General features: G+C 37.1%; 1 long non-coding RNA gene across 2 annotated transcripts in view; it reads left to right on the forward strand.

The window, feature by feature from the left end:
• The window catches only part of LOC125100939 (uncharacterized), a 157,034-nt gene that overhangs the window by 87,189 nt on the left and 45,113 nt on the right, over positions 1-24,732 (forward strand). The window contains exons 1-2 of one of the 2 annotated variants that reach the window (XR_007127704.1): positions 13,679-13,717; positions 21,601-21,808. This is a non-coding gene — a long non-coding RNA (uncharacterized LOC125100939). Of the gene's footprint in view, positions 1-13,678; positions 13,718-21,600; positions 21,809-24,732 lie in introns of those variants that run through there. The other variant, XR_007127705.1, reaches the window with a different exon arrangement.

Here is a 24,732-nt window from a genome sequence, read left to right on the forward strand (position 1 = left end):
GGAGGCTGACAGTAGTGAGGTGTGGCACAGAACAGAAGGGTGAGGGAGTGCAGTAATAAGAGCCTGCATGTCATGATCTTCAGTAAAGTTACTAAGATCTTTACTAAGGTCATGCCTATTCAAAATGATATGGTTTCTTAGGAGAATAAAATGAGAACAGAACTTTGTCTCCAGATTTGTTGTAGGAGTTCCCAGGAGTGCCCATGAAAAGGCCTGGAGATAGGGGGACAATGACAAAGTAAGATGGAAATTTGTAGAAATTGTGTTGGTGTGTGGGTAGCATGTGTATGTGTGCATGTGATAGTAAAATCATAAAATTTAGAGCATTCCCCCCAAATTTACCTAAATCTTCAAGGGACAGAAAGGCCCCCAGGTCACATCAGGTTATATATAACTTTACTTCCATTATTTCTTTAGATTTTCTCACGTTAACATAATACAGTGGGCACAAATATTTATTATTTAGCATTTTATAGATGAGGAAGTGCAACTTTGAGAGGTTAAATTAAACTAGTAATAACAGCAACAACAATAGAGGCAGAATTATGTGCCAGACATTATATGCTTCACTGCATTATCTCATTTAATTCTCTCAAATAAAACAAGAGGCTGCTACTATTACTATACTCACTTTATAGCTGAGGACACTGAGAGGTTATTTCCTCAATGTCACACAGGAAGTAGTAGGCTGACAACCAGATCTGACAATTCTGAAGCTGCTATAATTACTCACTATGCTATTCTACTTTTCTAGCTTATGGGTCTTAAAGTCCAGTGTTAAAGAACACTGTTTTTTTTCCTAGTCCATTTTAAACAAATAAGTAAACAAACACGAAAAGAAAAAAAAAAAGATTTTATGAAATGGTTCCACCCTCCAGTTTAACATTTGCTCATTCATTTTAATCATACTCTATTACAACAAAGGAGCGTGGGGGTTCCAAGTACAGCCAGTAGCTTCCTCCATATTCAGAACTGGGCCCTTGTATTCCATCAACTAGCCACCTGCTCTGTTCATTCTGTGTGATCACAGACACAGCCAGAAACCCTGCTGTTCCTTCACCTCCTCCTTCTTTGCATTTCAAGAGTTTCAGGGTGCCAGCAGACAGGGACTCCTTCCTCCCACCATGTGCTGAGAAGGTCACCATCCCATCCCTCCCAAATGGTGAAAATGAGGTATTTGGAGGAGGAACAGTTTTCTAAAGGTCATACTGTGGTGGGAGAGGAGCCCTGGGGAACTGGGTACTTCCCACCAGGTCCACCTGCCTCCACCTCAGCTTTCCTATTGATTTTCTAGTGAAGAGATCCAGTCATAAGGCACAAGGAAGACAGGTTGTAGCATTTGAGGATAATGGTTAACACTGGGGGAAACTGATAAAAAAGAAAATTTTTATCCGCTAGTTGATTCAGGACTAAAAATATTTCAGAAAGACCCCTTAGAAAGAGTTAGGCTCACCCTGTCCCCTTCAGAACTGATTTCTAGCAAAAAAAGGAAGTTTGAGGAAATTCCTCAATTTAGAGCATATTAAATAAATAAAAACCTAAATTGAACATGGCTAGATTTCCATTTCAGAAACTGATTTTTTTAACACACTTAGAATTAAAATTTTTTTATTTAAGAAGATGGGATAAGGTCTGTATCCTACTCACCTGTAGTATCCTAAACTTTAGTTATTTCCTTTCCTTCCTTATTTTTGTCATATCCAAGTATGGCTTCTATTCATTTGTAAGTTAATGTTTTTCTTAAATTGATAATTATTTAAAAACATAAATACTTTTAGAATGTTTCTAATTGCTTGTAATAGAATTTTCTAATACACGTTAAAGAAAAAATAGTTATTAAAGTTAAAACCTGTTTATATAACACCTAAAACATCTCACATGGATGTGTACTTCCCACCTCTTAAACACTCTTCTCATTATCAAGGTGGAACAATAGGGATAATGTTCTATAAGTGATAAGGAAATATATTAAGGATTTGTGGAGCAGCTGTGGTCTCTGATGGATGTTATTTATAAATACTATATAGATGTGTATGCATCTTCTTTAATCTCCTGACTTATAATACCGATTATTTTTATAGGAAGGCCTTTTCTTTCACCAAAGTAGAGAGGTGGGTTTAGGAAGTAAAATCAGGCTGCACCTAAAGACTAAGTGCTCCTTTTCCTGTTGGCAGTCTGAAAATTGAGAAGGAAAGCCATTTCTGTTCCATAGGTATCATTCTACTTGAGATATAGGCAGTGTTGCTGATTCGTAAACATGGGATCATGTTACCCTGTTTACTTAAGAGTTATATATGCTCTTCCAAAAAACAAACAAACAAAAAAAGTGTCAAGTCCTTATTCACAGCCCTGTTTTGCTCCTGGTGCTGGCAGGTGGTGTAGTAAATAATTAACATTTCCTAAAGAGAGGTGTGGCCTTTGCCTTTGTCTCCTGGGAAGCAATCTTTAGGCTGTTGGAATGTCCTGCCTGCTCAGAGTATCTTTGTTTACTTTGGGACCTCAGGCCATGCTAGTCAGTCTAACGACATGATTAATGATAAAGGCTTTGAGCCACAGGGTATCTACTATACTTCTGGAGGGTTTGGAGACTAAAGGTCAGGCACACTGACAGTCCACCATGTATACATGATTGATTTCCAGTAAAAACTGACCATCGAAGCCTGGTGAGCTTCCCTGGTTGGCTATACTCTGTGCATATTGTCAGACATCATTGATGGGAGAGGTAGTTTTGTCTGTGAGTTTACTGGGAGAGATTAATTGGAAGTTTCATATTTGGAAACTTCTTGGACTCTGCCCCCATGCTTCTTTTCCCCTTGGCTGACTCTAATCTGTATCCTCTCACTATCATAAAACAACTATGCGATTAACAGCTTTCAGTGAGTATTATGAGCCCTTCTAAGGAACCATTGGCCTGAGGTTGGGCACTCTATCCCTTAACATCACAAACATACAAAACACTCAATATATATGGAGAGGTGCTGTAACATCATTGACTATGAGTTTTGAAGTAAAATACACTGGTTCTCCCATTAGCCATCTATGTAATTTTGGACAAGTGATTTAACTTCTCTGAGTTTCTATTCATAAAATCAAAGTAATACTATTTTGTCCATTGTAGGTTTGTTATGAGAAATCTGTGACAGTATTGTGCCAAACCATATCGGAACCTGAGGCAAAGAGAAAAATCAGTAATGCTGATCTATTCTTTATTTAAAATTTTTATATTCTGTTCATGGATATTTCATTGAAATTGGATATTTCATTGAAAAATAGTGCATTAAAATATTATTTATCTTGATTGCTACGTTTTTTATGGTCCTTCAGATTTTGCACCCAAGGTAAGAACTTCATTCACCTCACCTTAGACTTGACCCTGCTGAGGATTAATAATAATTATTAAAGTAAATTATACAGCTGAGGGCCAGTACCATAGGTAACACTGAATAATATCTAATCATTGTTGATGTTATTGTTGTTGACGTATGATTACTTTAGAGAAGACCATGAAAATTTATTGCTATATTAATGTGGATTAAGAGAAAAACACAATTATGGCAAGGGATTGGCAGTATTTTCAGTTTAAGAGGAAAGATCAGGAGCTTATTCCCATATGCAATCTGTGAAGACTGGACAGTGTGTGTGAATGTGAGTGTGTATGTGCTTGTTTTCTAATTTATTATATGAGAAATGTCAAATGAAAAAGTTGGAGGCTCTTTATGAATGTTAACATTTATAAAAAAGATGTTGAATTTGAAAGATTATCTTTAAACAAATAACAGATTCAACATTCAATAAATTGAAATCCTCATGAAGTATGACATTCTAGTTAAATGGATTTATCCTGAGAATTTCTTTCAGCTTTGGCTTTGGCTATTAAAAAATCTCTGTAAAATGTATTCACTGACTTTCTTACCATAGTAACTGCAGTGGATGGAGCATAATAACCTTGTGCCATTGGTGTGGATGCTCATGGTCTTTGGTTCAAATTATGTTTATAGGTGTTAGAGATTGAGCTGTAACTTTTGAAACTGCATCCCTGGTGAAAGACAACTTTTTCTACTATGACTTGTATCTTTTCTTTGGGGAAGATAAATACAAAATAAAGTCCTGCTATAAAAATAAAATATAAAAATAATATAAAAAATAAATATATGGTCTTTGTTCCAGTTTCCTGGCACACAACTCCCAAGTTGCTTAGAATTTACTGTCTATGTGTGTGAATGACATGGCCATGGAAGGTCTAGAGAGCTTCAGGAAGCGGGGGTTGATCATCAGAAAAATCAACCAAATGATTAGAACTTTGGTTAGAACTTTTTGCAGCCCCCATACCCTTCAGAAGGGGAGCTGGAGGAGATTAAGTTAAATCACTAATGGCCAGTGATTTAATGTCATGTTTTGTAATGAAACTTCAGTAAAACCCCCTAAATGATGAAGTTTGGGGAGATTCCAGGTTGATGAACCCTTCAAGGTGCTGGGAAAGTGGTATGCCTGGGGAAGAAATGGAAGCTCTGCATGCCCATACCTGATCCTATGCATCTCTTACATTTGGCTGTTCCTGAGTTATGTTCTTTATAATAAACCAGTAAATGTACATAATATATATTCCTGGGTTCTGTGGGTCATTCTTGCAACTATAGAACTTGAGGAAGGAGTCATACCAAATTTGTAGCTGGTAGGTGAGAAGTACAGGTGGCCCTTGGGACTTCTGAGACTGGCATCTGAAGTGGAGGCAGTCTTGTGAGACAGAGCCCTTAACCTCTGGAGTATGCATTAAATCCTGACAGTGTCAGAATTTCATTGTTTGACATCTAGTTGGGTGTTGGGAAGTCATAGATCTGCTAATATAACTTAGTTGAGATTTCCCTTACTGAGCTTCTTCAAATGGTTTGTGGTTATTCCAGTTTTATAGTTGTATAAACCCATTGGCTCTGGTTAGTCTTATCTGTGTTTTCCTATTATTTCTATTAATTTCCTGAAGTGAATTAGCATTTCAGTAAGACTTTACAAGTGAAATAACCAATTGAATTCATATAAATAAATTCATCACATCTTGTAATGTTGTATAAATAATCAATTATTGGGTAAGTTTTCCATTAATTATATGGCATCACTTGTACGAAGACAAGACATTTCTATTTCTAAAAGACCTATGCAGTCTGTTCATGCATATACCCTTGAAAACTAAACTCAAGGACACAGGAAGAAAAATTGGGAAATGAAAGGACTATGTGAAGTTAGAATCAGTGTTATTCAAAATGTGATGCTTGAACCAACAGCATTCATATCACCTGTGAGCTTGGTAGAACTGCAGATTCATTTGCCCCACTTCGTTTATGGAATTGGAATCCATGCGGTGGGGCCTAGGACACACTGTGTTTTAACAGCTCTCCAGGTGATTCTTATGTACCGCAAAGTCTGACAACGCTGCTGTCTATACAGTTTAGTCAAATATAAGTTCAGGTGAGTAGGTCAGCAGCAATGAGATTCTCAGATTAAATGCGAGGGTGATCAACTCTCGCAGTTTTTCTGAGACTGCGAGGTTTTCTGGGATGCAGGACTTTTGGAGCTAACAACAGGTAAGTCCCAGGAAAACCTGGACAAATTGGTCATTATGGTGAAATGATTCTGTGCCTATTGTAGAAGCTAGACTGTCTTGCATTTCGTTTTGTCTCTGTCAGATATTCTTTATTCCCTGACTGATTTCCCTTAGGCTCTGGGCATGACCAAATTAATATGGCTATCTTGTGGGTCATAGATTTGGGGAATTCAATAAGGTAGTTAGTTAGAGTTGACATTTTGTTCCTGCGGTAACTGCTGGAGTTTGATTACAATGGAGTGTGTGATCCATAACTTGCTTCTCTGCTTAATTCTTTCTCACTTCAGTGTTACGTGTGCAATAGGGCTCAACAAAGGCAGAAGCTGGGAATCATTTTAAAGTTCTTGAAAGTCACTTAAATTTGTTGACTTTATTTTTTTTAATTTTTTTTTTTTAAAGATTTTATTTATTTATTTATTTGTCAGGGACAGAGGGAGAGAGAGCGAGCGAGCACAGGCAGACAGAGAGACAGGCAGAGGGAGAAGCAGGTTCCCTGCCGAGCAAGGAGCCCTATGCGGGACTTGATCCCAGGACACTGGGATCATGACCTGAGCAGAAGGCAGCCGCTTAACCAACTGAGCCACCCAGGCATCCCATATTTGTTGACTTTATATTTTGATGTGTTACTCTATTTGCTTTCATCCAGGTTATTTTGAATCCTTCCTTTCGTTTCTTGACTGAGCAGATATCTTCATTAAAAGTATAAATTTGCACTTATGTCAGTGAGGCCAAAATTTTCAAAGTGTTTGTTGGGCATTAATTTCATTTGTAGAGGTTTTGATAGTACTGTTAATGCTCCTCAGAGTTGATAGAATTGACAGCTACTAGTAATTACGGGTGCTGTGTTTAAGTGTGGCTTTATTTTAGTGCATACCTTGAAAGTTTATTTCTCAGGATATAGAGTAGAAAATGTTTCAAAGAAATGAGTTTCATCTTTTGTGAAGTTCAAAGCAGATACAAAACAAGACATTTAACAATTTGTGTCTGTCTCTAATGAAATCTAATGGGTTGGTGGGTGTGTGTTTCTTCAAACATAATAACTCTGTACAAATTATTTGTTTTTAATGTCATAAAACCCATGTTATATTACTTGCTTTTCTTAAAGCTCTTACAATGAAGACTCAATTATGTTGCATTCACAAACAATTAGGTTTGACTATTTGAATGTAAACTATTGTTGCCAACATTTTGCAGCATTTTTTAACCAGTAAAAGCATTTTGCTTTGTCTATTAAAATGCTCATTTTGTAAATTGTTTTTCATGTGATTTAGGCTGTAGCACAAATGCTTTCTCTCTCTCCCTCTGCAGTTAATTTTTCCCTTTTTATCAACACAATTTACTAGATAAGTACTGTGAGTTATCTCTGAATTATGGGCTTTCTCTATTGAATCAACAACTCAGTTTTAAGTATGAGAGAACTCTAGAACCCAGTTAAATGGAAGAGCCATTTCTCAAGACTTTAATATGCCCATTTGGTGGTCCCTGAGTCACTTTAATTCCCAGTGTGTGTGAGTTTGTGTGCTCTGATCCATGAACATTCTAGGGTACATTCTAGAGTTTGGCCTGGCCCAGAAAGGTGGGTTCTCTGTTATTCTGGGTAACATTTTAAAATTATCACATATGATGAAAATTAGGTGAGTCTAATTAACCACCAAAAATCTCTTAGGAAAGTGATACATTGGAGACCAACATAGTACTGTTACAAGAGTAACACACCCTTTCTCCTAATGACAGAAAAGATTGCTTGTTTTTGATTGAGCACCAGGTGAAATACTGGTATGTTCACTGGTCATCATGAGCAAAACTCTACATTCTCAGATATTAGGATCATGCTCAGCATGGTGATCTAGGCCAACAGTATATGAGAGGCCTATATATTAGGACCATCTGAGGAGACAAGAGAGTCAAATCATCTCACTTCCATTCTGTATCTACCTGCCTCAAGGCCAATGTCAGACCTGATTCCTACTTAAATTGTCATTCATTCTGTCCTCTTCCCTTTGTGTTTCCATCATTATCTCTCTAATCTCATAATCAACCCTTAAGAATTAGGTCCTGGATCTTTGACAAGTAAGTTTAAATAAGGTTGTTTTTTTTTTTTTTTAATATTTTTATTAACATATAATGTATTATTTGCCCCAGGGAAAGGTCTGTGAAGCATCAGGCTTACACATTTCACAGCACTCACCATAGCACATACCCTCCCCAATGTCCATAACCCAACCACCCTATCCCTACCCTCGAACCCCCCAGCAATCCTCAGTTTGTTTTGTGAGATTAAGAGTCTCTTATGGTTTGTTTCCCTCCCAATCCAAGATGGGATCCGGAAGTTTACATAAGGTTTAATGACACTCCCATGGTCATTCAGTAAATAAGAAGCAGTGTCAGCTTTTGAATCCAGCTCCCTAACACTAAAGCTTTTACCCTAGCCCCTGTGTTATAATATAAAACATGCCCATGAGTATAGTCAGCCTCAGCAGTGTGGCAGTGTGTGAGGGGGGAAAAAAAAAGCCGAAAACATAAAGTAGTTAAGCACCCGGAAAAGTATATTTGGTGAGAATTATGTCACTAACAATCTTATAACTGTAGTGGTCTTAAATATATCTGCTTAGCCATGTACCTTGATTGCTTTTCATTCTAATTCTTAAACCCCTGGGACTAGATTTTCAATGTCACCTTTCCAGCTGAGAGCAAGTTTTGACATTAGTATGGCTCTGATAATGGTTTAAAAAACTTGTTTGATAGCTCTCCCCAAGTTGAAACCAGTGACTAATTAGAGACCTTACCCGTAGTGTAATATACTATATATACTCCATGGTACCTTGGGAATTGGAGGGACTAATTTACTTGTAATTTACATAAAGCTGGAACAAGTAGGACTGACCAATATCTTTCAGTTATTTCTGTGTTTGCCACAGTTATCTTCAGGTGTCTTATTAATTTTGTAAGCACAAAACCTACTTTGAAGTTTTCTTTGCCAAAGTTCAGCATGTGTATGTCTATTGTTCCTTATCTGAGTTCTGCTTTCTAAGTTAGAATCCAAATATAAATGTATTGGGGCATTTTTGTATTTGGAGAATCATGATGTAATGTATGAATGCAATGATCCATAAATTCAATAAACTTATAAGCCATCAATAAACTTGGAAGGTACTGCAGTAGCTACTCAAAGTCTTAGGGCTTCATGATATACCAGCTTTTGCTTCATTTCAAAATCTTTTTTTTTTTTTTTTAAGAAATGAAAATTTACTAACCTTTCACTCAACACAAAATAATGGTGGGATCCTACTTTATTTATATTCAGTTGGGGTAACATATTTATTCTGGTTCCAGATGTAGAGTGTTAATGGATTAAAGTATATAGACAAAGTGGGCAATTGTACTGTAAATGTTACTTAAGTGAATTTGGCCTGCAAGGGTATTATTGATTTATTTTATCTAATTTAGTTTGTATTGCAATTCAAGCTCAACACTGAGGATTGAAGTCATCTGTCTTCTATAGGTGAAATGACTTCAGATCTCTAGGGAACTAGCCTAAGTGAGTAGGAAGTCTCTTCCTTTGAGGAAGCAAAGAGGGTGGAAATATTTTCCAGTGGGGTGAGGATGTGGGGGGAAAATGTTCTCCCAAGGACACTAGGAAATCATATTCCACCAGGAAGAAAACATGCAACCACCACTCAGGGAAACATTTTGATTTCCTTATCAATATTAAAACGATATCCTCTTAATAGCTGAAGAGTGGTACTTTGCTAGGTATGGAGCTCAGTGATGTTTCTTATCATCGATCACTTTGTAAATCAGCAGAACAGGAAGGAAGGTGCCCTTTTTAGCCATTGTACAAAGCACACTATTGAGGGTTTCATGTGCACTTCCTCCGTATTCCAAGTGTCCAGGCTTATGAATCAAACAGGGTGCAGTGAGCACAGAAGAACAAAGTATCTCTTTATCTTTTTTAAAGCTATTATGAAATTGCTTAATGCTAAATTTGTTGTTGAATGTTTGAACATAAATGATGAAGAATATAAACTGTTCGTGCCATTAAACAATTGTGAGAATATTATATAATATGGCTCTAATACCCCCAATTATGATAGCCTGAATTCATGATGATTTTAAAGAAAAAGAAGGCACTAAGTATTTAAAAAATTGGGTTGTCAGGAAGTACACAACTGGTATACTTCATTAGTTTGGGTCCTCTGACATATCGCTGTGAAACAGGGAAGGATTCATATCCTCTTCGATTAGGGATAGGTACACTGAAGCCTCAGGAAGCTTGGTGATCACTCCAGGGCCACCTAGGGCAAATGTAAACAGTTTTCCAGGTGGGAAAACAATACTACACATCTATACTTGTCCCCTGGCCTCTCTGCTTCTAAGTTGCGAAGAGATCTATTACTAAACAAAATAGTCAGATAGCTCCCAGGAGCCTTTGGATATGAAGTGTCTAATGACTCCTTGTAAAATATTCAGACCTGAAACATCTGTTCTGGAGGTACAGTCCAGATCCATACCACAGTTTCAAGTTAACAACTTATTTCCTTTCCTTTCCTTTTATTTTTTTTTTAAGTGCATAGCAGATGTCTACATATTTCAGAGGACAGACCTTGGTTTAAACGTCAGCCAGAGAATGTTGTATAGAAAACTCTCACAATTCACTGTGTGTGCTAATTAGAAGCTTCTTACACAAGCACATGGATTCATTTATACACTGATGAATTTTCAGTTGCCAGATAGCTCCAGTGAGAAGACCAGGAAAGTAAAAATAGTCAATCTAATGAATTTAACATTTATTTTTATGCAAGCTGGGTAATTTTTAGAATTGTTTTGTTTTTTTGGAAGAATGATTTGCATGTGCAATGCATTTGTTTTATGAGACTTGAAATACTACTTCCTGGAAAAGGAAGACATTTTTTCTTGATTGAGAGGCACCCAGCCACATACCCAGAGTTAAACCCAAAATACCAGAAGGGAAAGAAGAGAGATTGTACCTAGGTCACACATTCATAAGACTTGAAAGACAGAATAAAGAGCATCAGAGAAAAAGATCAAGGTGACTTATGATTTCACTGCATCATGGGGTAAATTTGTTTCCAGCGTGAACCCCACAGCTAACAAAGTATAGTCATTTTGTTCCCTTTCTGTTGTCTCCCTCCAGTCTGGGATAATAGGCAAATGTCAGTCTCCATTTCCCATAGAAAAGCAATTTCATATGCTGTTCTTTTAAAATATTTCCTTTCCTTTTCCTTTGTTTTACTTGACCCTCATTAGATACACATAAACAGAAATACATGTTTATCTCCATCCTTCAAGCATGTGCTGACATTTTTGAGGCATATGGCAGAGAAGATCATGGTCTTAGGCATTTCACAACCATGTGGGGGAACCAATAATTAAAAAGCAAATGAGTTTATAATGAAGATAATTATAAGTAGAGAGAATTATTAGATAGACTCTAAATATAGCATGATAAAGAATTATTGGGTGGAGCAATTATTTTATTGCGATAAAAGGTTGATTATAAAAAGGCCTCCTCAAGGAGATAAAGTATCTGAAGGATGGAAGGAAATAACCATGCAATGCTTTGAGGGAATGATCTTCCTGCAGAAATGTTCTTCCTGGAGGAAAGAACAAATACAGTAGCCTTGAGACAGGGCAATTTTTAAAAAATGGAAAGAAAGTAATAAAGTTTAGAGCATAGTGGTCATAACTGGGCTAAGTGGAGTTTGGTACAAGATGAAGTCAGGGAGATGAACAGGGGCTAAATCATGAAGAATCTTATTGGTCTTTGAAAATAAAATACTTGTATTTCATTCTTTATTTAAATTTTGATATTGTTTTCTACATAATACCTATGTGGTGAGCATTGTACCAGGTACTCTATAGGCACTATTTCAGGTACCTTCACAACAACCCTGCAAGGAGGGCAACAATATTACTATTTTGTGGGTAAGAAAATGAAAACTCAAAAAGGTTAAATAAATTTCCCAAGATTATTTAGCTAGTATGAAGCCAAGATTCTAAGCTAGAGCTAACTCCACAGTCTGAGCCCTTGTCTACTCTTCCCCTCTGCTCTACTTTTCCTCTATCCGATTTCTTAGATATGCATATGTCTTTCATACAAATATTCTTGTTAACTCCTATTTACTCTCCAGGAAACATTTTGTCCCCCCTCCTCTATTTCCTGCTCCTCCCCCTTTTAAATCTCATCTTCTACCAGTTTTGGATGACAGTGCTGTGAGGAACCATAGCACCTTCTGTTTTCCTGTATCATCACCAGTATCCCATTTTGGTTGTTATCTTTACCAGTCGTCCTCACTACACTATATCCCACATAATAAGAAAGACCGGGTCTGTGACAGCACCCACAGGATCCCCTAGCACCCTGTGTGACAAAGAGTAAATGCTGAAATAGTGAGCACTAAAAAGAAAATAAATGAATGATGCTACCAGATTCACAGGACCTTGAAGTACCATAATTGAACTAACCAATTCAATAGCTTCAAAAATGATATGGCAGTGTATGTATGTATACTATTGATATTTAATAGTGAGCTATTAAAACTCCTAAAATAATACAATATAGAGTAATAAGTGCACTTTTGGTCTCCTTGCCTGCAGTCTCTCAGTGTTTTCATTACCTCCCCGAACCACACAAATCTAGAATTTATAGGAATTAAAGGGAATGATGCAGTAGTTTTAAATTATGTGGATTCACATCCTAGCCTGGCCTCATATCAGCAGCGAACTTTAGTTTTCTCATCCCCAAAGTTGTGCCAATAGCTTGTACCATTTTATGAGCACTAGAAATAATATAGAAAAAGCACCTAGCACAGGGATCAGGAGGTAACAGGTATGCATCATAATAATACTCTTCTTAATAGTAGTATTGTGCTCTCATCTTTAGACCCTTGAAGTCATTCCCCATTGCCAACCCAGCTAATAAAATTACTTTGTGTGACCTTTGTGAGTCCCACAATTAGTTCTTTCTTTTCTAGCCATAAATTCCTCTACATTCCTCTGATTTCCCTTATCCATCCAGGTATCCAGCTTCCTTGTCTCCAACATGCTTGGAGTCTTCAAGCCTTCCTGCCTTTGGTTATGCTGTGTTAATAGGCTGGGTAATTTTTTACCTGCTGAAATTTCTTTCACTCTAAAAGACCATGTTGGATTGTATGTATAAGAACGTGGCCTCCAGGTTTTACCTGGGTGGCTCAGTGTGTTAAGCCTCTGCCTTCGGCTCAGGTCATGATCTCAGGATCCTGGGATAGAGCCCCACATCAGGCTCTCTGCTCAGTGGGGAGCCTGCTTCCCTCTCTCTCTGCCTGCCTCTCTGCCTACTTGTGATCTCTGTCAAATAAATAAATATACCCTTACAAAAAAAAAAGAACATGACCTCCAAATCCAGTCTACCTGGTTTAAATCCTAGCTCCTTTATGTACCACATCTGTGACCTTGGGTGACTTATTTAGCATCTGTATGCCTCAGTGACAGTAATATAATTAGGATTGGAAAATGTTAATCTCTCAGGGTGACAAGGACTGAAAGAGTTCACATATGTGAAGTACCTATAACAGTGCCTGACAAGAAGTGAGCGTTGCATGGAATATTAGCTGTCATCATCATCATCATCATCACCTTTTTCCAATATTCTTCTGTATGCAAAATGTTTTCTCCTATTATTTGTCAGAATATCTGCTCTTTCCTTAGTGTTCTACCAACATTTCTATTGTATCTTTATTACAGAGCTTAAAAAGTTATGTTTAATCTTATAGTGTGTGGGGACACCTGGGTGGCTCAGTTGGTTGGGCGGCTGCCTTCGGCTCAGGTCATGATCCCAGCGTCCTGGGATCGAGTCCGGCATCGGGCTCCTTGCTTGGCGGGGAGCCTGCTTCTCCCTCTGCCTCTGCCTGCCACTCTGTCTGCCTGTGCTCGCTCTTGCTTCTCTCTCTATGACAAATAAATAAATAAAATCTTTAAAAAAAAATATTATAGTGTGTGACTTGAATGCTTGCCACCCCCATAAAATTCTGTTTCTTTAAGGCAGAAGTCATAATAAACTTTTTCATCTCTTTTATTATCACGGGGCCTTAGAACAGTGTTTTCTCAAATACTGTATACCAGGTAAGTGTGAAATGAGTAAGAATGGATATGTCTAATTGATTTATTATTTACTTGCTCATTGTTTGTCTTCTTGTATGAGAACAAAAGCGTTGACCCTGTCTGTCACTGCTGTAGTCCCACAGTTTAAAACAGTGGCTGGTATAAAATAGTTACTTAGGAAATATTTGTTGAATGAAAGATGAAAAAAAAAGATGAAACTAATGAGTGTATCAGTGAAAGAATGGATCAGTCAATAAATCAAGATAACCATATTTGGGTTTCTTAAAACTCTCTCTTTAGTGAATTAGAAAATGTGTGCTTCAGCCCTTAAGTTCTCCATGTATTTCCACACACAAACATATTATGTGTATACAGATTGCAAAATTGGAATCATTTCCAGAATCAGAGTGTAAATCGGACATGTGCTTGACTAGGTGGCAGGGAGATATTTGAACAGAAATATCTTGCCTAGAGAAAAGCAGGTGGAATTTGCCTTTTCAACATTTTTGTGCCAAGCCAGATAATTTACTTCTCACCTGGGAACAATTTCCTTCCCGCAGCCATAATGTGAGTTTCACCACAGCTGTGGAGCTAAAGTCAAAGTCAAAGTAGAGATTGCTGCGTCACTTGCTGGGAAATGACTTTTGAGTTTCGGTCTGTGTCCTTGTCTGGCAACTTTCTTATTTGTGTTTAAAAACATGGACTGCAGAGAGGTGCACATCTGTTTCTGAATGTGTAAGTAGAATATGGAAGGATTTCTTTTCTTTCTTTTCTTTTCTTTTCTTTTTTTTTTTTTTTTGTGGCTTTAAATCCCTGGACTCTTTAGCTGTCCCAATACATGCATTCTGACTTCTACTTTTCCAGCCAAGAAGCAGCAGCTGCATCTGGATGTGTGAATTATACATTTGAGTTAACCATATTTAACAGAAACATACGTTTCTTTTTTATCTCCTGTACCCACAGTTTGAGACAACCAGACTTATCCATATGATGCTGGTCATCACTGTTCCCTCTTTTCTATACTATTTTCTGTTTTTAGCACCGTATAATCAGACAGGGAATAAATAAATCACTCTCTGTATTGCTTTCCATTTTGCTATTTTCCCCCTTCTGATAATGAACATTTCATAAGAAGATCAGAGTTTTGTAAGTTGGAATCTTAGAGACAAAGATCAGGACAGGGCCAGGCTAGGGGTAGAAGGAGGAATATGTACTTTATTTTATGCCCAAGTCATGAAAAGAGTCACTAAAATTCTCCAGTGCTGAGCCAGAAACCTTAATAACAGCCTCCAATTTCCAAAGGCAGTGGAGACAGTGGAATGACACATGGTTACGTTATGCCAGCACCAGAAACTGAAGTAGGATAGAGAGAAAAGAGGAGAAAAATGTTTCAAACATTGCCTGTGAGTAGGTAATGAAGGTCTACAGAGTGTGACTGGATAACTATCATTCTCCTGGACACTCTTGTCTAATTCCTGACATGGTATATTCAATATACAGAGTTGTACTCCTCTGTGTTTTCAAGACATTTCAGTCTTGGGAGTCTTCTTTTGCTAAGAGAATATGCTCACATGTGTAACACCAAATGATATCACCTATTAACTCCTTTATACAAATTAGCTGACCTATGGCCAGAACTGTCGCAAGCAACCATCAAATAGGTTATCTGAAGTTGCAGAAGCTCCAAGCACAAGAAAGCAAGCGTAGAGGCCTCCAAAAGTAAATTTTACATGCCCAAAGGGAAGAACATGAGTCTTGAAGTTAGAGATCCATGTTTAGAACCTAAGAATGTGTGTAGCACATGCAATATTTGAAGTCCACCTGTCCTCATCTGACTCACCTGAAGGAAGAATACCTGGGAGCAGTTCAGAAACTGCTTTGCTTTACAGATTTTGGGTACTGAGCATCACAGAAAGAAACAAACAAACCAAAACAACACTACCAGTCATAATCTAAAGCAAGAGTTGCCATTGCTTCTGTTTGGTAAATAAAGTTTTAAAGGAACACAGCCACACTCATTCATTTAAGTATGGCCTTTGTTGCTTTCCTCCTGCAGTGGCAGTTGAACAACTACAACAGAGATCTGGCTCACAAGTCTAAAATAGTTCCTGTCTGGATCTTTAAAAAGAAAAAAAAAAAAAAAGTTTGTCTCCCTTGCTCTAAAAAAAATCCAGAGTAACTATGTTGCTCTGTTACACAATACATTGGAATCAGCAATGGGAACCCATAAAGTCCTCCTAGGAATTGTGTTATAACCAGAGGACATATGGAAAATGAAAAAAAAAATGTATTTCTGGTGCTCCTCATTGGCCATAATTCTGAAGTCATACAGAGTTTCTAGTTTCATTTTCTTACATTAATCACAAATGAAATATTGGTCAGCTCTCCTAGACTCAATTAGTGCTTAATGAGAGTCTTGTATTTTTTATTCCCATTAATTCCTGTTTGAAGATATTTACTGTTCTTCCACCATTTTCTTAAAAAGTCTTTGAGCTGCTACAAACCTTAAATTTCAAAATATAATGTAATATTCTTTTATATGTGCAGAGGGCCAATCATGTATCTGTTGAGTGTTGATACAGGAGTCAAACTCTTCACCAGAATATAAAATAAGTCTAGAAGAATGATTGCCACTGGCTGAAAGCAGAAGCCCTGTTGAGAATATGACAGTAATATACTTTAATAGGGTGTGTGTGTGTGAGTACATGTGTGTGTGTGTATATATATATATATATATGATTGAGGAAAACAGATTATTTGTGTATTCAGGAACAGTCGTGTGTGGTATATAGTATATAGGATACTTTTAATGTACTGGGGTTTGGGAGGAAAGCAGATTTTGAGAAGTTTTGATGAAGTTTATCAATGGGATTAAGTCTTTACTATTTCTTGAAGGAGCACTGATTTCAAAGGTTTCTCAATGATTTTGTTTGCTGAGATGGGACGATAATTTGAGTTATGTTCTGTACACCAGATGGGCAGCATATTATCTCAGCTTTCTGTGGGTTGCCTGTGTCAAATGGGGCTGGATTGGTATACATACAGGGTTGGTAGGAGAACTGCTTCAAATAATGTATGTGAAAGCAGTAACTAAGCTCTGATTTTTCCTAACAGCATCTGTTATTATTATCGCTACATTTACTATGTTGTCATGGCTAGCAGAAAGATTCCAGTATAACTTTGAATTAACTTGAAGTGATTGGGTTTTATTTCAATCATTTCCTCATACAAAAGACCATCAGTAGTATTCTGATCAAAAGATTTGTAACCCATAGAGCTAGGACTTGAAAATCATTTGTTTTAATCAAATAAAAGGCAAAGGACAGCATTTCCCATTTCTAACGTGAGTTCACATTGTCTTTTGAAAATTTAAGCCTCAGAATACATTATGTGCTTTCTTCTTTGCACCTGGTCATAAACCTTTTAGTAAATGCTTGCTGTTAAAATGATAAATGGTTGCTGTTAAAACACTTTAATACATAGTGCACCAAAAGTGCCTACTTAAAGGCTAGTTTCCCTTCAGAATTTTGAAGAAGATGCCTTCTCAGCTTTTCTTTCTTGGCACAATTCTTAACAGAGTGGGAATATGTATATGCCTGTATTCCTCTAAATGTCTACCAGAGATAGTTATATTCCTGTAAAAGCTTCAAATGGCTTTATTAGATATTCTTAGTAAACAACTCACCTCTTCCTTGTTTTCCTCCCTTCCCCAAAGGTTTGTGAATTTGGCAGAAGGTGAAGTGGCATAGATTGTATTTCAAACTTCCTAGTTTGACTTTTCCTGCCCAGTGTTTTTGAAGATGAGAATCTGTAGTGCGTTTGATTTCTGGGTGAAAATGTGTTACTTCACACATTATTTAAATTTCTAAAACTTTATGTTAGAAACAAAAAACAGATTTGGGTAAAATCCAATAAACAACAACAAAATCAATGATTAACTTGAATTTTCTTTGTTTTAAAATACACACAAACCCAGCTCTCTGAAATTATATGAGGATAAAGGTATAATATTATGAAGACCCACAGATCTGCTTGTTTGTTCTTGAAATTTCCTTGTCCCTTGATACTAAATGTGCTTAAATGCATTCATAATATCAAGTTATATAAGGCTATCAAATTTTGGAATTTTACAAATTTTGGAATTTTATGAATTTTTCTTAAAAGGCACACCCATTTTCCTTTAAATAAGAATAATTTTATCAGTGTTCATCTAGAGCTTCCAAAATTGTGTTTAATCAAGAGACCATCATTATAGGCTGAGTTACTACATGAAACATATAACCAAATGCTCATTAGAGACCTATGAGTTAATATTCTTTTTTTAAAAAATATTTTATTTATTTATTTGACAGAGATTATGAGTAGGCAGAGAGCCAAACAGAGAGATAGGAAGGGAAGCAGGCTCCCCGCTGAGCAGAGAGCCCCACGCAGGGCTCGATCCCAGGACCCTGGGACCACGACCCGAGCCGAAGGCAGAGGCTTTAACCCACTGGGCCACCCAGGCGCCCCATGAGTTAATATTCTTAATTAGACATTTAAAAGCTGGTGTTTGTGTGTAACATCTGTGTTATTAAATGCTATTTCAGAATTTATGTACAGTTCTCAGACTATAGTGATCTAATACTAAGATAAACTGAGTCCAAAGTGCTTATTCATGTAAAGCATAGCTTTTTTATAGAAACAGAAGTTTCTGTTTTATTCCACTTTTTCCTCATTTTGCTGAAGAAAATATACGGAGCAGCCCTTTCAAAAAAAGGGGCAACAATTAGTTTTCATCACCCAATGCCTGAACTTCATATTGTTTTTGCTTTCTCTTCAAGTGCATATTTCTCAATGTCAATTTTAATATGCTAGAACAAAAGAGCTGAATTTTCTTTCTTTTTTTAAAGATTTTATTTATTTATTTGAAAGAGAGAGTGCACAGGCAGGGGGGCAGGCAGAGTGGGGAGAAACAGGCTCCTTGCTGAGTAGGGGGCCGGTTGTGAGCCTCAATCGCAGGATTCTGGGATCATGACCTGAGCCAAAGTCAGACACTTCACATCAAAGCCACCCAGGAGCCCTAAATTTTCTACTTTTAACAAGTCCTTCCTATGTGCCTGAGTAGCAATGAGCTAACAATAGCTTTTTACCTTTCTGATAACTCCCTTTGCCAAGTGTAGGCTATTTAGAAATTGTACAAAATGAAAATAAATACCTGGTTTCCCACAGGCAGTCCTCTGAAATGCCGTCTATCATTTGTAATTTCTGTGACGTTATTTGGTGGTTATGATTTATCACCTTGCCACTGTTATGAGTCAGCCGTGAAATCTCCATGACTCAATGGCCCATAACAAAAGCAATCAGGAAAGTGACATTTGAATGAAGGGTTGGTGGATGGGTTTGAATAAGATTTCATTAACTTAAGGAACTAAGGCAGAGTAACTCCCCCAACTTTTCAAAATCTTACAAAGTCAGCATTTCAATTCTTTCTTTTCATTGGAAATAGTAAATTGGGGAGGGGGTGGGGAACTCCCATCAATTGGAGACAAACAAAAAAATAGGAATTTCTGGAGGGTGACAGTATGAGTTTATTCTTATTTTGCATTCAATCTTTTATTTGTCCATTGTGTTCAGAAGAGCCTTTTGTTAAACTTGCAAATTTCTTACTGCTTTTAAATTTGCTTGCTACCCACCTGTTTTTGCCTAGATGGTAAATTAATAGCAAAATGAATTTATTTCTTCAGTAAATATTTATTAAGCCTAGATTCTGTGTCAGGTATTGTGTAAGACAATAGGGTTGAAACAAGAAGCAAGGTAGACATGACCCTTCCTCTCAAGGACATTTCAGTCCAGTGAAATGAGTCGTACTTACTTTTCCAGGCTAATTGCCATTAATCTTGAGTGTGAAAATGCCCACTTCCAAGCATTAAAGAATATTTCCTATATAAGAACTTGACTTTGCAATGTTTCACTATTTTAAGTTACAGTTACCTTCAGATAGAAAAGTGGAACAAAGATTGGTCTGTTGGTAGGAAAATGACTGATCTTCTGGGCACCTGCCCCTCAGCCCGGTGGACTCCCTTATTTGACAGTTTGTATTGGATGCTACTTCCGTAATTTGCAAGTAATATTTAACTTACTTTGATCTAGGAAGAGAAATATTGGGTGGAGTTCTTAAGAGGTTTGCTGGAGCTCAGTTCCTAGGTTATAAGTATTATCCTGACACCATTAACCACTGATTGTGTTATGCTCATCATTGCATGTAAGGGACATTGGAAAGAAAAGATAGAGGAGTTTTTAGGTAAAAGACATTGCCATAAATGGAAATATGACTCAATCACAAATTCAAAAGGATGATGAACTCTCTGCAAATAAGAACTATGGTTTTTACTTCAATAGTAGCAATACCTGGGATAGTGTCTGGAACAGAATGGCAATAGTAATACTATCTCTTCTTTATTGAAAGCATTCTGGGTGTCCGGTATTATGCTAAATATTGAGTGAGAAGTACTGATGAATGAATCTTTGTTGTACAGAAAGAGTAGAGAGGCATAAAGATTAGCTATTGAACCTACAGACACTGATATAATAATTTTGGGAGAAATTATGCCACCCTCCCTTTGGAGGGAAAGATGTGAAATATGAAGAGATTGGATACAGTACTTTGGAATGGTTTGCTTCCTTTCAACTCTAAGAATAAGTGTAGCCATAAACTCACAAGGAATTGGATGAAGAAAAATGAGGAACTACTGATACAGCTAGATAAAGCATACTCCATTCCTGGTTGGCCTGAGAATAGGACATCACCTTATGGAAATGACATCATAATGAGAAAAACACAAGCAGTGATTTAAGGTGTGGATACATCTTGCTCCACCTTTTTGGAAAGTTCTGAAGACCTTAGAATGTAGGCTAAAAATGAGGTTATGAAGTGAAAGTAATACTGATTATACAAATGTTAACTTGAACCTAAATACTAGAGGAATATTCCTGATACTTGTCAACTGCTGTTTTTCTCAGTACTCTGAAGTCAGTATGGGGCATTAAATTATGGAACTATTTTTCTAAGTTGCCTCACTTCATCTACTCCTGAATTGGGGCTTACGAAGAAACCTTAGGAAATATAAAACCCAAGGTTAGGAAAAGCTTGATAAATTTGCTTTCTTTTGTGTTGGGTCTATGTTTCAAGCAGTCTAAGTCTCTTGAACCATTCTCTCTGGCATCCTCTCAAAGGATTGGGCCACACATACAATTCACATTGATTAAGAAACCCACACCCACATTTATAAGAAGTCCACACTAAGGACTTCACATAGATGATTTTTGTTTAGTCCTAAAATCAATCATACAATGTATAAATCATTATTCCCATTTTACAGATGGGTTAACTAAGGTTTATAGAAGTTAGGGGATTTGTTCAGGGTTATAATTGGTTTGGTATCACCAACTTCATAGACTTCAGACCTGATTGTAATGTGAACCATGAACAAATGGCCAGAAATGAGCAAAGCCGTTAAAGATAAAGTGAAGACTGAAGCAATTGGAGGGAGAAATTCTTGGCTAGAGGAACAGACCTGTCAGGGCAAATAGGGATCAATTTTCTTATTAATTTTTTTGCTTCCAGGCAACTGGAGAGTACAAAGATCATACCTATAAAATTTTCCATGTCAGCCACGATCCCACCCAATGCCACAGCCCCCCTCACTGTTAAAGATGTTCTGCTAATGTAAATGTAAATGAGACTAAAGAATTGGTTTGACAAATCAAGCTCCCACTGAATTAACCCCTTTTCCCTGCTACAGTATGTTGTGTTCCAGCCCAAGGGTTCTTTAACTGAACACATAAATGAAGTTTCACAGCCTTCCAAATCTGCTCTGCAGGCCGTGCCCAGGTGCTAACATTGTTCTTCCCCTGTGCCCACATAGGAAATCCTCCTGGCATTTAAGATCATCATCTCCCTCAAGCCTTCCTGTCAGAAAGAGAACAGCCCTAAGTGAAATGCTGCAGATCAGTGAGTTGGTAAACCAGCTAGGGAAACAGTGTGTTACAGCCGATCAGACCTCTGAAAATATCCCACTTTGAAGATGTAAGAATGAGAGAGACATATCTGAATAGGATCCAGAGAAGCAATTGGTATGTGGGCAAGTTCAGATGACCTTTTTAAATGACAAGAATTTTTCACTTCCGATCTCAGAAACAGCTTTCAAACCAAGTTTTGGTAGAGAGGCTATAAATTACGGTAATAAAATAGAATATAGCCAAGAACTACTCAGTACAACTTAAGTGCCTGGCACTGAGCGACCGTGTATATCATGCATGGTATCATGTAATCCCTTGAAACCATCCTAACAGGTTGGTATTATTTTTACCTCATTTTGTAGAAGAGGAAAGATGCATAACACCCTGCCCAAGATAATGGAACTAGTTTTACAATCAGATTAAAATGCAGATTGATAGGGCTTCAAAGCCTTTGTTCTTCCAACATTAGACCACATGGCTTCAAAATGAAGGCCAAAAACCAATGCAAAGAGAATGGGTCTAAAGGGAGCAACACTTTTGAGGACAGACTATATGCTGGGTGCTCTATCAAGAAAGATATTCATAATGGTAGAGGTACTCTGTGTATCACTGTGGCCTGTGTAGGAAAATGGCTCACAGTGAGATTCAATTCATAAGAGTGTCTGATGTACTTCTCTCAGGTAAGATAGACTTCTGGGCGACAGGATCTGATTCTGATTGTTTAACAGTACTAAATTTATCCAGGGACAAAGCATTAACCAGGGAGATGGAATGGGGAATGTTCTGTATAAGAAATGACAGCTCCTGCTTGAAGGAAGAAAGGAGGGCTTGTGCATAATCTAGTGTTTTCAAGTGGACCACAGATCTAAAAGGACACATAGAATAGATTTGATAGAGAAAAGCATTTTAGATTTTGGAAATTTTAGATTTTAGATTGTAGAAACCTCCAAACAGTTGTGGACTCTATATAAGGGTGTGGATTGGTAGACTCACTTGGAGGAATCAATACTTTGTTATTTATGTTATTTAATAGTAGACTGTTATTCTTTAACTTTTAATGAAAGAACTACAATTGACCTTTGAGAAGTCTTACGGCAGTAAAACTGGTATAAACTGATGGTTGGCCTTATCAGGTTTAAATATTTGAAAAGGTATAATTCATGTAAATGTTTAGCCTTTTTTTCACTGTGCAAGGGCAAAACCTGCCTAGGTTGGTATTTACTTTTCTAATTAGAAAAGCTTGAGTGATGTGAACAATTAAGATAATACAATACCTTTACAAGATAATTAATCTTTTCTTTGTGACTCATCCTACCACATCCCAAGCTGATAATGTTATTTACCTCCCAGTTAAGGGTATGTTAGAATGTAATTGGAGCCATTTGCTTTGACTATCAGAGGAGAAAAGATCATGCAATTTGCATCTCATATATTTAGAAATTAAAACTGAAGGACTGACCACTTGACACCACAGAAGTTCCTGAAATGAAGCCTGCTGAGCTCAATTTGTTGTGGCGGCTAAATGAATCCTCTCTCCAATTTGAATGCATGATGAAACTCCTATTGGAACACTGCACTGTAATAATTGACAACATAATGAAACTGCCAAAGACAAAATGCAAATACTTCTCTACTGACCCTTCAGAACTGCATTCTGTATTTAGAAAGAAGCAAGTGCCTGTGCTAGACAATATTCCCTTTTTTTCTTCCTCCCCTCTATCCATCAGGGACCACAGAGACATTCTTTTGGACACCCATTCCTTTAGAATCAGACAGTTGAGAGTTGGCAGTCCATAGTAGGTTGCACAATTTGGGATAGTATATACATTGAACTACCAATAATATTTGAAAGCAACTATTATCTTCTATCACTGATGTTTTCTGAAAGAAATGTATTTTTAGCACTAAAAAATGAGAAGGCTATTATCCCAGTGTAATAATTTTATAGACTAATTTAGCTTCATTAAACAAACAAGCTATAATTTTTTTTCCTGGATTTGCATCTCACCTGTGGAACCTTGTTAAGGCATCAGCACTGATCTTTGGAAGGAAATCACTAATCTACCTACACACTGGCTTTTTTTTTTTCATTTTTAATTAACTACTCAATCCACTGTAATTTGGCCTCTGATCCTTTCAGGATCCATAATGAGTAATGTCTTTGGTTGCTGGCTCAATGGTCGCTTGTCTCCTTTATGTAACTGGAGCTCTCCTCGGAATTTGATACAAGTGATCTCTCCTTCATCTTGGAAAAACTCCCTTCCTTCTGTTTCAAATACTCCACATACTCCTTGGAATTTACTCTGTGGAGTCATTTTTTTCTTACTCCTTCTGCAGTTTGCACTTTATCATTGAAAGATTATTCTTCGGGGTTTTATCCTAATTCCCTTTTTCTTCGTTTCTCTGCACACTCATCCTCAGTAACCTTGCTTATTCCTATGGCTTTAACTAATCACAAATGTTGACATCGAGGCCACCCTTGCTTCTGAGTATCAGATCCTCATCTCCAACCATTAAATATTGTCACTTGAATACCACAAAAAGCATTTCAAACTCTTTGAGTTCCCAAATGGAACTCATATATCCCTATCCTCTTGTGACTGTGAGTAGAATTACTCTTCTCCCATTGTCCAAGTCTTAAACCTAGATACCATCTTGACTCAATCACCAAGGCTTATTATTACTGCCTCTGAAGTCAGGCCACCTCTACCTAGCACTTGAATTCCTTCAGTAGCTAGCCATGTTGTAATCCACTATTGTTTTCACCAAATCTTTCTGATTACTGTAACCAGAACATGTTTTTAAGCTCACATCTGATGTTCCCCATGCTCTAATGGCTCCCCCGTTACCTTTCTGATGATGCCCAGACTCCCTGACTTGACTTATAAAACCCTGTGCCACTCGTGAACTTTTTCTTGCTTATAGCTCCAGATGATTAATTATTCTATAATTTCTTTTTATCCACCTACATTTAACATCAGACAACATTCAGTATTATTTCATATACATATATGTTTATAATCAATGATTTTATTTTT

Source organism: Lutra lutra, chromosome 5 (assembly GCF_902655055.1).
Source record: "Lutra lutra chromosome 5, mLutLut1.2, whole genome shotgun sequence".
NCBI classification, from domain to species: Eukaryota; Metazoa; Chordata; class Mammalia; order Carnivora; family Mustelidae; genus Lutra; species Lutra lutra.